At 36.3% G+C, this 16711-nt stretch overlaps 1 long non-coding RNA gene across 1 annotated transcript in view; it reads left to right on the top strand.

The window, feature by feature from the left end:
- LOC116278187 (uncharacterized) overlaps window positions 1-16711 on the top strand; it is a 210820-nt gene that overhangs the window by 161664 nt on the left and 32445 nt on the right. The window contains exon 4 of the long non-coding RNA XR_004187583.2: window positions 13474-13566. This is a non-coding gene — a long non-coding RNA (uncharacterized lncRNA). The remainder of the gene's footprint in view (window positions 1-13473; window positions 13567-16711) is intronic.

Raw genomic sequence — 16711 nt, 5'->3', positions numbered from 1 at the left:
GTCTATATTCTGAATTAGTGGTGTCAGTATTTTACACAGACAACACTTCTATTGGTTTTAAAGATACAGACATTCTCATACTAAAAGGTTGCTGAAAATTTCAAAATGCAGGTCTTCCCGAATATAGAAACTTTTGAAGACTTTAATACCAGACTCCACCACTGTGTTAGTTTCCTAGGGCTGCCTAAGCAAATCGTCACAAACTAGACAGCTTAAAAGAACAGAAATGTATTCTCTCAAGGTTCTGGAGGCCAAAAGTCTAAAATCAAGGTGTCAGCAGGACCACACTCTCTCTAGAAGCCCTGGAGGGGGGTCTTTCCTTGCCTCTTTCACCTTCTGGTGGCTGTCAGCACTCTGTGTGGATGTATTACTCCAATCTCTGCCTATATTTTCACATAGACTTCTCTTTGTGTCTGTGTCTTCTCTCCTGTCTCTTATAAGGACACTTGCCATTGGATTTAGATCCTATGTGGATAATCCAGGATGATCTCATCTCTGGAGTCGTAATTATATTGCAAAGATCCTTTTTCACAGGTTCTGGGAATTAGGACATGGACATACCTCTTTAGGGGCCACCATTAAACCCACTGTAATCAATAGCAAACTATAATCTTCCAATTTTAATAGTAATAAATTATAGAAAGTAGTAGCTCTTACCTATTAAGTAAGTCTGTATTAATTCTATTTAATACTGACTAAATGCCCTCTTCATGCAGACAGTATTTTATAGACAATGGATGTTCCATAGTGAATCAAGCAGCCATGGTCCATGTCTTCACAGAAGTTATAGGCTAGTCTGAGAGACATTCAATTAACAACTAAATATAAACTTACAAAGCATTGTGGCTATTCATATGGGGAAAAGAACAAGGTTCCATACAAAGGGTAGTTCTAGGCAGAGTGTGCAGGGAAGGCTGCTCTTATGGAAAATTTAAGCTAAGACTTTGAAATATGAAGGACCTAGGCACACAAAAAAACTAGGGAACAAGGGAATCTGCAGAAGGAACAACTTATAAAGAGGTCCAGAAGCAGGAGAGATTGAGACAGTATCCAGGAACAAAAACAGACAACATTGTTGCCAGTGAGTGAGTATAGAGAGAAGGGGCCGGAACATGCAAAGCCTTGTGGGCAATGGTAAGGAATCAGGTTTTATTCTTAGAGAAATAGGAAACTTTTAAAGAAAAAATTTGGGTTTTTAAAGTTGACTCTGCTTGTCTGGTTGAGAATAGATGGGGCAAGAGTAGGAACAGTGTAATAGCCCAGACTAGAGACAGTGATGACTTGGACAAGGGTGATAGAAGTGGATGAAAGAAGGGGGTAGGTTGGAGTAACATTTAGAAAGTGAAATACACATAACTTGATGAAAGATTTATGTGGTGATAGGGAGAAGACTGTATCAATTCCAGGTACCCAGCTTGTACAAATGGATAAATTCTGAAAGCATATAGTCAGATGGGGAAAGCTGCCAAAGTCATAAGATTATGCAGTAAGGAGTCATTTGATTAGTAATTGGTACACACATACATTTGATGAGGTAGTTAATTTAAGTGTCATCTTGGCTAGGTCATAGTACCCAGGTATTTGATCAACACCAGTCTGGATGTTGCTAGGAAGGTATTTTTTAGGTGAGATAAACATTTAAATATTAGAACAAAGCAGATTTCCCTACACAGTGTCAGTGGGCCTCATCCAATCAGCTGAAAGCCTAAAGAGAAGAGACAGATCTCTAAGGAAGAGGGAATTCTGCCTCCAGACTGTTTCAGACTTGACCTGCGACATTAAGGCTTCCCTGATTCTCCAGCCTGTCAGACTGCCCTGTAAATACTGAACTAGCCAGCTCTCACAGTCACATGGACGAAACACTTAAAATGCCTTTTTCTCTTTCTCTCTAGGTATAGATATAGATATACCTTGTTTCTCTGGGGAACCCTAAAAAAATACATATAATAATGAAATAATTTTGTGAAACAAAATATATTTGCATATGTGCATGTGAAGACTTGCAGAAAATATACCAAATATTAGAGTTTTGGAAACTTTTATGTCTGGGGTACCTGAGACACAAATGGAATTGTCAAGTTGAGAACTGAATATACAAGTCAGGAACTCAGAAAACAGGTCTGAGCTGGGGCTATATAGTTGTGATTTGTCAGCATATAAATAAATTTTAAAGCAAGGAAATGGATGAGACATTAAAGTGAGAAATTTCCAGAAATTGTTCTAATTATTTAGTATATCTCATTTCATTTAAAACTTACAGCAATAGGGAAGATATAAAATAGGCATTGTAATCCCTAATCTACAGATGTGGAATTGAGACTCAGAAATTAATTATTTTGCCTGGAGTCACACAGGTAAAATTCAAACCTGAGAATGACTCCGAAGGTGATGCTCTTAATCCTTGTAATTTTATTTTGTATTCTTTAGTTGTAAATTAATTTTATCATGGGTTTTAAACCCAGTTTTAACTTTGTAAATAAAAGATTTGACAAACAGTTCAGTAAAACCTTTTGGAAACTAATTTCTAAACACAAATAGCCTAAGTATTTTAATATCATTTAACAAAATAATTTCACTTCTAAAGTCTACCCTAAGGGAATAAACATAGGGGAAGATAAAGATGCTTTGCATAGTAATGGTCATTACAGATTACTGATAATCTTGGAGACCTGGAATAACCTAAATATTGAAAAAGTAGGTGAATAGTTAAATTATTATGTATTTACCTAGTGTTTATTATGTAGTCATTGAAAAAAATTTATTCAACAATATTTAAAACATTAGAAAATGCTTTAAATATAATATTAGCTGAAAAATACATATGCATACTTCATGGTGTGTTATAGAATTATATTTGTATATGAACATATAAAGAGGATTTGTAGAAAGTATGTTGAATATTGAGTGCTTACCTCTATATTGTTGGATTGTGAGTAATTTTTATATTCTTCATATTTAAGTACTTTCCAGATTTTTCTACAATGAATATATATTACTTTGTACTCAGAAAAAAATCCTTTGTTTTATTTTTAATAACACTGAATTTCAAAATCCAGGAGCAAAAACTATAAAGCTTCTATTCTGTAGCAAACCATGCCATTTAATATGTTAGCTCCAGCCTTTGCATTCATTTATATTCTTATTAAAAATTTTAATGAGTTTAAAAATACTTAGTGATCTTCTAGAGAATTTTAAGAATTAATGTTTATGTTGTGCTTTGCAGTCATTGGATAAAAGGTGCCACATAAATGCAGTGTATTATTATTGAGTGTTACTAAAGAAAATTGAAGACAAAGCATGTAATAAAAATTTCCCTGCAGCAAAAATTGAGGTCCATATATGGTTCCATAGTGTTTAAATCACATTTAACTGTGAAAGTACCAACATTAACATGAAAATATTTTTGCTGCAGTCTAGAATTAGCAATGAATATGTACTGTGTAGCATTCCATTTTTAATTATATATCATATTTCATAGTAGATATTGAAATTGTAGACCGCAAGATTTTATATCATTTAATAGGTGCCAAAATTACAAAAATGAAAATATTTTTTATTTCATAGAACTCACACAGCTGAAGTTTCATTTGGCAACGGTAATATTAAGGATATATTGATTGAAATGGAATTTTAAAATCTAAAACCACCATCAAACCTTCCAGGTGTGCAGTCGTTATTTTTAGTCGGTTCCTAATTATTCACATTAGAAGTGAGTAATAGAGAGCATCTGTCAATCAGGTTCTCAGGTCATCTGACTTACAGTAATCAAGAGATTAGTTTGTGAAATACAAGTGAAGAGAAACAGAAGGGTATGCACAGAGATTATATCTACCTAAATAATAGAGAGGACTGGGGAGGAAGAGGGGAAAAGCTAACCAGTTTGAAGATGGAAAGGGAGTTTCAAATTTATGATGTGTTCAATAACTGTTCAGGGTAGCAAGAGAACTGGAGAATTTAGGAAGGAATTTTTAGAAACTTAATCAGGGGATCCTCTTTATATGATGTTGGAATTCATTTTTAATTATATTTTTTGGCTGCGCATTTTTCTATAAATATGATTATCTGTGGAAATTATGCTACCTGGGGCTCCAAGATTCATTTGGGGTTACAAAGAAATGTAAGTGACCCAAAATAGATGAATTACAAGCTTAGTCATTCTAGTTATATGTTTATAGTAAATCCTTTCCCTTTTTATTATACAAGTCCAAGGAAAAGAGTCCTATGTTTTAAAACCTTAATTTCAAAATCAATTTACAAACCATATTTGTGACATTAAATTACTAGATTTAGTCAACTTGAAGAAACAGAAATGAGGTTAGGCAGCCATTTTTTACATCGTGTGAACTGTCCTACAAGATGTAAAAAATCGTCAATAATACATCTTTTCTTCACTGTTTTTCAGTTGCCTAAACTAAATTTATCATTTTTTAAATTAATACAACAATTTTAATTTTATAGAAGCCAGAAGGCAATTTTTAAGAGCAGCAAATTAAGTGTCTTCTGATATGATGAGGTTAAGATGAGTTCTGAACTTTAGTATGCGTTAAAATCATCTGGACAGTTTATTTCAAATGTAGATTGCAAGATTCAATACTGCTGTTAAGATTCTGATTCAGAAGGTCTAATGTGGACCCCAGTAATCTGGCCAAGTGATCCTGAGCAGAAGACTTGAAAATCTCAGTGTTGAGAAACACTGAATTAAACTTTGATTCCAAATAATTGGAGAAAGTTTGGGCTACAAAGCTATATATGATATTTTCAGAAATTTTTGCATATGAAATATCCTAAAAGATGATTAATTACAAGCCAATTCTAAACCCACATACACAATTTCAGAACCACACAAAATTTCCATGCAAACTTTGGTCAGCTCATTCTTAAACTTGGCTGTGCCTTTTTAAGTTCAAAACCAATTTCCATGTGAACTGTTTTTATAGCACATTTTTATTACAGTAAATTATTGGCGTGGTGTTGAGTAATAAAACTGAGGTTATAGAAAAAAAGTAGTTATTTATATTGGAAAAGTTGAAACTCATTTTCCTCTGCCTTTTCAACATTTTCTGATTGGTTTTGTCCATATGCATAAAGCAAATTGGAAATTTATATAATTGTCCTGTGAATCTGGGTAATGGACCCTTGAATCTGAGTAAGAAAACCTCGGATTTTCCTTAACAACATCTTTTTCTTCTAAGTTTTCTGGGTAATTTCTTTGATTCTCCATTTTGCGTAACCTAACTACAGACAACCATTACATTCATCATTGACTGGGCCTGTGCGTTACAAAAGAAAAATTATAGAATCATAAAGTACAGTCAGAAAAACTGACCACACCTTATCCACATATGCATCAAAGTAGTTCAACTGGAATTCAAAAATTTAGATCTCAAAGCACTGAGTTAGCATTTTTGTAGAAAAGTATTGCATAGATCGCTCTTATTAATGGGTCCAAATTGGTCATATTTCAATAGGAAAACATGAACACCAAGCTCTGAGTCCCTCCCAGACTGAAATTTGGTCCTATTCACTGCTATATCTCAGTACCTACAACAGTTCTGACAAGTAGTCCGAGCACTATATGTTAGAGAGTAAACTATATCAGTAAATATTTATAGGTCAAGGCCAAAGATTGTGTTCTGTTTGGGAGGCTCAAGTAGATTCACTCTTCCATGTGCAAGGGGTTGCCTCTGAGTGGTTTGTGAACAGGAGATGTCAGATCATCTCGAGATGTTATGTAATATTTGTGATCACCAAAATAGTTCAGAGTATGGTTTTATTAGCTTGTCTTTTTGTTTTCATTGTGCAAGCAGACTGGAACAGGTTGACAATAATTTGAAGTCTTTGTCAAAATCATCACAGTAAACTTTCAGCAATATAACAATCACATCTATGAATGAATCAGTCCCTTTGTGGGTTACTCACAGGGCATACATGAGCTCTCATTTCTGTTGTCTTAGTCTACATATAACCTCTGCAAGATTTTAGAACATTTCTTTCTCTTCTTCTTAAGGTCAGACATTGCATAAAGCCATGGAAGCCAAAACACATCATTACCTTCCACTCTGCTCCTTAAGGGAGATGTGAGTCAGACCATGGATGAGCTTAGAAAGAGATAAGGTGAGCTCCAGATGTTGTGAATCAGTCAGAAACAATCCAGTATCTCTCTTGAGCATGGAAATCAGTAACAGGAAAGCCTTTGGCAAGTGATAAAACAGGATGGGAAGCTGGGGAATTTTCCAAATCAGATATTCAGAATGTGTTTCTATCATTGGAGTGGAAATGGTATAAACTCCCAACACATAAAACACCTGGATTAAATAGAGTACAGAAATATAGAGCAAAACAAAATAGAAATTATTTGCAATTTATCATTCTTTCATTACCCTTGTCAATGTTCCCCCCTATTACCATAAGTAATTCAAACTTTCAAAAATTATTTGTACCCCAGTTGTTTAAATTATAAAATAACTGACTACATTGTGCAATGTTTAAAAATTGGGATATGTTTAAACTTTTTAAATTGTACTACTATGTATTTAGACAAACTGGATATATATCTGGAAGAACATTGTTGGATTCAAGTTAATTAATATCCTATGTTTATTAGTAATCATGTTAGTTTGGTGAAATGTCTAAATATACTTCTAACTAGAGACTTGATCAACTGGTCACATTTGTGCTTCTTGTGAAAGTTTGATATCAACAAAAATTTTATTTTTCTCTTAAAAAAATATTTTTGGAACTTCATTAAAATGGTACTGTTAAGCTATGCATTGAAAACTCTCAGCCACAATCCAAACATACAGAAATGATAGATTAAATATTATAAGAGAAAGATGAAAATTTACAGCTAAGCTCAAAGTAAAGCAGTTATCTCCATGGCCTGGAAGTACAAAGAAGCCAGTGGGACAGAAGCAGCAGTTGTACTGGGTTCTATGTCTAGAAACAGTCAGGGGCAACCAGGAACTTGGTACGTGTAGAATAATGGGACTGAATCCATATGGATGTAGGGGCTGAAGCCTGTCTCTCTGCTTGAAAACAGAGCCAGTATAGGTTTTCATGCTGAAGAAAAGAGGCTAAAAAGAGCTGCAATTGAATATTTTCTGAGGTTATAGCTTATCTAAAATATCACGCCTATTATAGACTGACTGTGTTGCCTCTCAATTCATATGTTAAAGGTCTGATCTCCAGGACCTCTGAATGTGTTTGAAGATAGGATCTTTAAAAAGATAAAAAAGATTAAATGAGATCACTGGGGCTGGCCCTAATTTAACATGACTGTTTTCTATAGAAGAGGAGATTACAACACAGACACATAGTCACAGACAGAAGACAACATGAAGACATGTGGAAATGATGGCCATCTGCAAGTCAAGAAGAGAGGTCTTCAGAAAACCATCCCTGCTGACACCTTGATCTTGGACTTCCAGCCTCCAGAACTGTGAGGACATAAATTTATTGTTTAAGTCACCTAGCTCTGGTTCTTTGTTATGGCAGCTCTAGAAAACTAATACAAGACCTATAGAGGCAGAATGTTGCAAACACAACGTCACAGTCAGGCTCCCAATAATCATCCACTAAGTGTGTACTAGCTTTAACACTACATGGAACCATGTTCTTAGCTGGGGAAAATGGGTTCCTAAGAAGCTGCTTGGATGCAACCACAAAATCTCTAGACAGGGATAGGTATGTCCAGAGAGAAAAGGAGAACAGGAGAGGGGATGGACCTCTTTTTCAAGATGAGCCTGCACAACAGAATTACAAAACACAGAGCAAAAAATAATACCAAAAAGGAAAGCCAACCAAGTCACCGATTGGAAGATGAATTTACTTAATACCAAATTAAAATAATAAAGCAATCTGAAAATAAGTTTAAATTAAGGGAAGGATATTTTAGAAACCTCAAAGAGATAAAGAAACACTGTCCATAAAATTAAAAAAAAAAACCAGAAATTACGAAAAGAACAAATCACATTCTGAGGTCCTGGGGTTAGGCCTTCAGTGTATGAACTTGGAGTCACACAATCCAGCCCACAAAATCAGGTTTACCTTCAAACGTCAGAGCCATTAAAGACCAGCTTCTAGCAGTGACAACAGAACTTTCTTGTCATGACAGCAGCAAGGAGCTGTCAGAGGAAGCAGGTAAGAGTCGGGAGGAGGCTGTCCAAAATTTAGCAACTGGAGAGACCTGGCCCCAACAGTGCATCCAGGCTCCTTAGGAGGAGCCCTAACTCACCAACTTGTTTAAGCTTCTCTGCAGAAAAGTTTCGGAAGAGAGTTACTAGGGAACATTTGAATTTACTGTTAATTTGGACAAGTGGAGGCTCAAATTGAACACCAATGAAAATCTGACTGTTTTAATCTCAAGATGGGAAGTGAAGCTTGCTAATTCTTATCTCAGAGTGTGAATGCACCTTTTACTGCTAAAGGAGAAAAAAAGAGGTGGAGAAGCTGATAGGGCAACTAAGAAGAATGGGGTTCAAGAGATGCAGCCGTACTACTTACTGAACACTGCTTAGCACATTTGTGCAGCAGACTCAGCTTGTGTGTGAGCGTAATCTACTGAATTAGGTATGCGAGAGGAATGTGAAAAACAAGTGTTTGTTTTACCACAATTACTATATCATATTTTCAAAATTCCATATAACTTGTAAGGATTTAAAAATAAATATATGCAAAAGGAACATGGACAATTTCTATGTAAGGCCTTAATTCTTAAAGAAGTTTAACCACAAGGATACCACCATTGCTCACAGTTGCTCCCCTGTTAACTCATCAATACCCTTAAGTCAAGTGTACAAATGCAGCCAATGAAGAAGAGGCTCAAACATTGATTTGTTCATTCAGGAAATACCAATGGATATACAACAGCAAATAAGAGAGATGAGGTCCCTTCTCTCACAGTATTTCTATTTGTGCCAAATAAAAATCATTCAAGGAGGGTAAACTCTTTGTCAATAGAGGACCATTTACAAAATCATGGACAGAGTGAAGGAAACTATAAGCAGTAGTGCAGTACTCTGGGTCCAGTAATACATGCCTGTCACCATCATAAATTTGAAGGGGTAGGTGAAGAGAAAGATACTAGAACCAAGAAGGAGAGAGTCCTGTGGAGAGGGCCACCTTGACAGAAGCTGTGACTTTTAGTCAAGGCATGTGCTCAGCCCACTCAGGAAGGGAACTAGAGGAATGAAGACTTCCATTCTCTCTCCTCCTTCCCTGTGTCTCCTGCCAGGGCACCCTCTTGACCAAATCCAACCTGAGGCCAGAAGACAAGGGAGCCACTTAAGGAGCCCATGCAGGTCAGCCTCCAGGGCTGAGAGCAGAATGATGGAGAGTAGAGACTTGATCTGGAGGGGAATGGAAGACATCTGGCCTGGCATCCTTATCTCTACATTCCAAATGCTTGAGTCCAGTGCACAGAGGAGCTCACTCCCTTTTACATACACTGTGTTGGACCCCGCCTCAATAAATGACCTTTCCAAATATTTGATGTTTTATAGTAAAGGCAAAGAACATGCTCAAGGAATATGGACACTCGTAAATGAGATCAACACTTACAAATCTAAAAGCATTTGCTTAAAAACACCCCAAAAGGTCACTGTGAAGGGCTGGGAGTTCTTTCTGCCAAGGATTGTTGTTGATAGCAGCTTAGGAGTGGTGCCCATTGCCTGTGCCTGGGTAAGAACTCTTCAAAAACCCAGAGACTGAGTTGAAATTCTAGCTCCCACCAGAAAAGAAATCCTTTAGAAATTATTAAGGCCAGTAAAATGAACCAATATAGGTTTTGTGTCTCCAAGCAACTGAAGAAAACATGCCAATGTCAACATCCCCTTCACTGACATCTTTCTTCCTACTGTCCCAACATTATCTGCGCTTGTTTAGCCAATTACTGAAAAATTTTAAAGAGTATCTATCCTTTCCCTTTATATATTTTAAATGTCTTGAATATCTTTTCATCCATGAGTCTCAAAGCACAGTATAAACATTAATTTTCCCAACAAATATGTGAGGTTAAAGGATAATTATCCCTTTCCTTCCAATTGTTTAAGTATAAGAAACACAGACAGGATAAGAAACCACACCTCTGGTCTCACAGCAAGTCTATTGCAGAATGAGATTCAACTTGCGTAGTTGCCAGCAATCTTTTCTGTTCTTATACCACTGGAAAGAATTTTTTTTTTCATTACCCTACCCCAATAATTGAGGAGTCTCCTAAGGAAACTAATGGTTGCAGAGCATGTGATATGTTTCAGGTACTGTGCTGTAAATCAGTGATGCTTCAAACTTCACATTCAGAGCATCTGGGGAGCTTTAAAAAAATCGTGACACCCAGGCTATACCCAGTGCCATTTAAATCAAAAACTTTGGGAGTGGGTCCCAGATATCATTATCTTTTTTTAACTTTCCAGTGATTCCACTTTGCAGTTAAATTTGAGAACCAGTGTTTGAAGTCCTTGCCACTTAAATTGTGGGATGCAGACCAACAGCATCAGTATTATCTGGGAGCTCCCTGGACATTGTAGAATAATACCATGTACCACCCCAGGCCTACTGACAGTGCTCATGTTAGCAAGCTCCCAAGTGGTTAACAGGCATATTGAAGTTTGAAAATTGCTGCTTTAAATAATTAAATAGTCAAATGAGGTCAGTATCACTATCCCCATTTTATAAATGAAGAAACACGTTCAGAAAGGTCAAATAATACGTAGATTCTAACCCAGGGCTGATTGACTTAAAAGTTCATGCACTTTTGACCATCCTAGTCTTACACTGGAGGAGGGTGTTTTTCTTGAAAAGCTGATGAAAGCTTTGAAATCTCAATGAAGAATCAATGCAAAACATAATTTGTATGCACTTTGAAAAGTTCATTATTCCAGAAGCCCTCTGTGCAAACCTGCAGGTTCAAGGCCCACAGATTGTGAATACCACCACTTCCTTCCATCCCCCATCAACCCATGGCTCCATGACCTGAGTGATATGAAAATTTAATTTCTTTTCGATATAAAAGGAGATCTATAAAGAAAATAGCTTTATCTAAGATGGGCGCTTGCGCGCACGCACGCATGCATGCATGCACTCACACACACAGCATTTCCTCTAAATAGTGCAAATACTCTGGGAGTTTTACAACCAAAAGCCCTTTTGGAAGGCACAGTGACAAAAGGTAACTTTGTACATGGGCTTTTCTACACACCTGTTAGCAGTTGAGGCTAATTGTTCAGCAGCTGGTAGTGATTTGGAATTCTTTTGCTGTATCTCATTATTTCTTTTCCATGATTTTTTTTTCTGGTTTGAGCTGCTGCTGCTGTTTCTTTACTATGTATATATTTTTAAAACTAAAAAGACAGACTTTGAAAGAACTCTGGAGAAGGACATAAAAGTTGCTTCTTTATATACCATTTTGCCGTTGAATTTATTTAAACTGACGCTGATTAGTAAGTGTGGAAAAATCTAAGGGTTAAAACAAGATTTAATTAGCTGGCTATCCTTCAGTTTCTTAGGTCTCTTTCTAACCCTTAGGTGTCTTGGCTCAATTCATAAGCATCTGATTTGAAGATATTTGTGGATTAGAATGCCAATGAATATTATCTTAAGTAGAGAAAGATGTCTTTCCTGGGTGGGAAGCCCTCTGAAGCAGAAATACATGTTCACAGAGTATTGGCTAGAGTGCATCATTGACAAAAGATGCTCTTGAAGGAACATTTGATGGAATAAACCATTTTCAGAAGAAACATGAGGGAGATGATAAAGGCCAGAAATTTAATATGTATAAAATAAAGAAAGTAATGGTTGCATACAAAAAAATACAAACACACATATGAAATAATCACATCTCAAATGAACATTTAAGAGTGTTAATTTGCAAGCCCACCTTAGCTTTCCTTGAATGTGTTTATACAGCATCAAGACTGATGGCTGCCTTTGAAACAACAATGCTATCTGAGGTTGGGCTGTTAGAGGCAAAACATATAGACCAAAGCGTTAAACAGTCATGAATCACCATGTATAAAATAGATAAACAACAAGTTCCTACTGTAGAGCACAGGGAACTGTTGTCAGTATCTTATAATAAACTATATTGGAAAAGAACATGGAAAAGAATATATATATATATATATATATATAAATGAATCACTTTATTGTACACCAGAAACTAATGCAATGTTGTAAATCAACTATATGTCAATTAAAAAATCATAAATCACATACAATAAATAAACATAGGGATCTTCAGTTATATTTTAAATAGTCCATAAAGAAAGAAAAAGAAGCTGTCCAATAATTTTATCTATGTAAAAAACTATTCTTAAAAGCACATAGTTAATGAACTTGCTTTTTTAATAAGCTTGGAAAATACTGTACATCCTCCATATTCTAACTTTGAAAAAATGTATTAACTCTTTGAGGCCACATACTATTGTATCAGTATATGAAATAAACACTTCAGTACCTGAATGTGGCACTGGAATTAATTAAAAATCAGGCTTGTGTTCATCTTAATCTAAATGAATTCTCATATTTAAGGAACACAGAGACCTAATAGTGAGACAATCTTATTTATCAAGCAGTATTTCCAAGGAGAACTATAAAGCAAGGCATTTGTAAAAAAAAAAAAGGGGGGGGGCAGTGGTAATATTTTGAAGTGACATTGATTTCTTAAATCATTGAGTGGCAGAGTTCACTAAGACATTCAGTGCTGTGATCACATACTTTTATAGGATGGACTCACTCACTTCCACCTATCTAGAATTCTCTCTCTCTCCTCATATAGCTACTTAATGTTAATCATACTGCCATGATACGTTTTCCAGTTTCTCCATGCTTGAGCTGTTCTCCAGTGTCATTTTTTTAATCTCCTTCACTCTTCACCAAATGATGGTACTTCTTGGAACCCAGCAGATGGTCTTAAAAGTACTATTCAGGTTGATGACAAAGACTAAGTGTGACAACGGCATTGAAAGTTGTTGGGAAATATTTTAACTCTCTATCCTTAAGTCTCTAGTTGATAGCACACATTTTTTCTTTACTGATAAGAGCAGATGTGTCACTAGTGGTTATATTAGTTTAACTGAGATCAGAATATTCACTATAAATGATAGTTTGCTTTTTGTTATGATGTCAACATATGTGTCATGTTCTTTTGCACACATATTTAGGACACACAGAATCTGTATTCATTATAATAGATACTTTGCATGAATATTTATAACCCCAAGTTGAATAGTTAGATCTGCATTCCTTTGCATTACTATTGATGGAGTTGGGTTTGGATTTACCTATTAATGTTCTTATAAATCTCATTAATAGATGTACTAGAGGTCCCTTTAGCAATGCGCCCTCAAGTAATTCTGCAACCATAGCAATAGAAAGCATTAAAGTGTCTTGAGACAATTTTCCTTTAAAATAGTGTCTCTGTAGCTTGCCAGCTATTTATTGCAACACTGTTTTATGTCTTTATCTTTCTTAATACAGAAATAGCAACGATATTGACTACAGAAGGGAAGTATTGTGTAGAAAGAATGACCAAATGATGAAGAAAGAACATATTTGCTCACTCTTATTAAGGTGAGTAGCATATTTGTAAAGACTTAACAGAATAAATACATGCTGACTTAAAGGTTATAATTTTTAGTAGAATTAGATAAATATTAACATCAAGTTTACAGTCAAAGTTATATTTTTGGCTAATTCTTGAGCTGTTGATAGTTTGAAGGAGCATATGTTTTGAAAGTTGAATGAAAACAGAAGGTTGATGACATAAACCATAAATGTGAATCCATACTTTATTCATAAGTTGTACCACGTTCTCCTCCCAAATCAAATATTTGAGTGATTGTGAACCCAACCCTAACAGAGAGTCAGCAAAGTGGGCTGGAAAGAGTCTGAATCCGACTAGATTCTAGTCCTGCTTCTGCCACTGCCTAGCTGTATGACCTTGTATAGAAACCTTAGGGGAATTCTGTTTCCTTAGTGTAAAATGACACTTATAGGACAAGAACAATCTCCTCAGTCCTTCCAGCTCTGTCCTTCAGAGCATCAGCAACTGTGTAAAGTCTTAAGAGAAAAGAACCAGGCAACAGCCATTCTATTCCCTTTCTCACCAGGTTACTCACATGTTATTGTAAAGCTCTTATGAGGCAAGATTTGTCAGAAAGTTTTGGAAATCAAGAGATTATAAAGCAACACAAGACAATGAGACTTGAAGGCGGAGGTGACGTTCCACAGCTAGTCATCCCTAACCATCCGCTTTAATTCTTTGTACTTTGCCCCTTCTCGTCTAGGCCTTTTTTCTGTACCTTATTTATCTTTCATTTATTGACCCACACTCAGAGTCACAACCTCAACCCAAAGGAGGGAACCTTTTTAATATTATAAAATTTCAAGGGGCAGCAAAGGATATTTGTAATTTCTCAACCTGTTGGTTGAGAAAATACACTTAATCAACATTTAACAAACGTTCTTTGAGTAACCAGGGACTTAATGGAGTGTGAAAACAGATTCATGGAGCCTACAGTCTGTTGGGGAGAGACATAATAAAATAATCACACAGGCAAAAGTAAAATGCAAAATGGTAGAGAGAGACACAATGAATTTAGTAACTTGTAAGAGGATATGTATTTTGTTAGTCAAAACAGCTCATACATGCACTTAGAAAATAGTAGCATATGTATGTCCAGGTATATCATTTGTTCATTCTATGTTTGGTGTATTATGGCAGGCCCTTTACAGTAAAACTTCTTCTGCCCCAGGTTAGGAATTTCTAGTTGTCTGACCATTGTGTCCCTAGGTAGAATAAGGTGGTTGAGGACAAAAATCTTGTTTATTAATTAAATATTTGCTATATGAATGTATTGAGGTAACTAACTTATTACTACTACTACCTCAAATTCAAAATTTTTTATTTGTTTTTCTTTTTTTGATTGAAATATAGTTTATTTACACTGTTTCAGGTATAAAGCAAAATCATTTAGCTATACATATATATATATGAATCTACTATTCTTCAGATTCTTCTTTATTATAGATTATTACAAGACATTGGATGCAGTTCCCAGTACTATACAGTAGACCCTTGTTGGCTATCTATCTTATATGTTAATCCCAAACTCCCAATTTGTCCCTACCCCCCCCCCATTTCCCCTTTGGTAACCATAAGTTTATTTTCTGTGAGACTATCTTAGGTAAACTCAAATTTCTTTCTCACTTCTGTTATCTTCACAGTGACCAGAGATAGGGTGGAATGGGGGTGAAAATGTGTACTACAGAGGTTAAGCTAATAGATCTCCACCATCTTGTAGCTGTACTCTCTGGGACACATACCTTCTGAGGTGGCCAGGGTAAGGGACGCAGGCTTGGGGGAAGTATTCTAGCCTGACGTCAGCCTGGAACTGTATCACCATGTGATATAACTTTTCCATGGCATCCGTCTTCCCAACAACACTGGCCTATATCTAGTGCCCAGGGCAGTGCCCACTCAGTTATTCTTACGAAATGAACCAGTGGGATGTGAAGGCATGTTCTATGCAATCCAGCATTACAAAGGGATTTTTAGTCCTTTCTCCCATAACACAAAAGGCTCCACAGCACTGGCAAAACAAATTTTTGTCACCACCTAGATACACTGTAAACACCACTTGGAACCTTACAGCAGTGCTCTGTGATGCACCCCCATGACTTTATGGGAGTGGGAGATGACTGGTGGCCATCCAGTGGCTGCTGCCTCATCAGTCCATCAGACTGAGCCTCTGTAATAACATTCCCTCCTGCTCTTTGTTCTTCAAAGGAGTAAGAGAGACCTGCTATTTCCTATTAGCACTGAGTCTATCTCATGCCAGTTTCAAAAGAAGAGTAACAAAAATTCACAGAGTAAAATATGCACACAGACTCCCAACACACACAAAAGAAAGGTATATTAATTTTTGTGAGGTAAATACTTCTGTTACTGGTAAAAATTCTGGAGTTTTTGGAATAAAATTGCCTTATATTTCCAAAGGACTTTGAGTTTTGAAAGCACTTTTGTATCAGTGATCTCATTTGATCCTCACAACAACACTGCCATGAAAGGGCAGGAGATTTTATCAGTATTTGAGAGGTGAGGAGAGTGTCCATCGGGTTGGGCTGCCTGCCCGAGGTCACACAGTGATGAAGAGCTGGACCGAGGAAGAGCACCCAGACTTCTGACTTTGGATCAGAGCTTGCTCAACATCACATCATGATTCTTACCTTCAAATGGATGAAGAGCCTTCTGACCCTGGGCTGTGGTCTGGGCACAGTCGCTTCCACCTTTGCAATTACTGTCAAACCTGGTTATTGTCTCAGAAGCTTGCTATTTAAAATGACCACAGACAGCTGAATCTGAAGGGGAGCAGTTAATAAAGAGACTGCTGAGAAACGACCTCCATCTTTCTGCATTCCCTCCAGTGAAGTCAAGTGCAATTTCAGACAGCTCTCAGCTATCCAATCCACTCCTTTTGAGCTCTGCTACCAAGCTACCTATAAAACACGTAAACAACCTGATCACAGTTTTCAGGGATAATTAACATGATAACAATTTCCTTCTAAATGTAGATTTTCCCAAACACTTGTCCGCCATAGAGCTGTTCTGTGAATGACCTTAATTCCCAATACTTTTTTTTTCACAAACTCTAAAAGTTAACTTGTATCTTTTTGTACCAAACCATTTACATAAAATTCAAGAAATCCAAGACTC

This window comes from Vicugna pacos, chromosome 3 (genome assembly GCF_048564905.1).
Source record: "Vicugna pacos chromosome 3, VicPac4, whole genome shotgun sequence".
NCBI classification, from domain to species: Eukaryota; Metazoa; Chordata; class Mammalia; order Artiodactyla; family Camelidae; genus Vicugna; species Vicugna pacos.
Note: the sequence above shows the minus strand (reverse complement) of the source record. Positions and strands in the feature narration are given on the sequence as shown.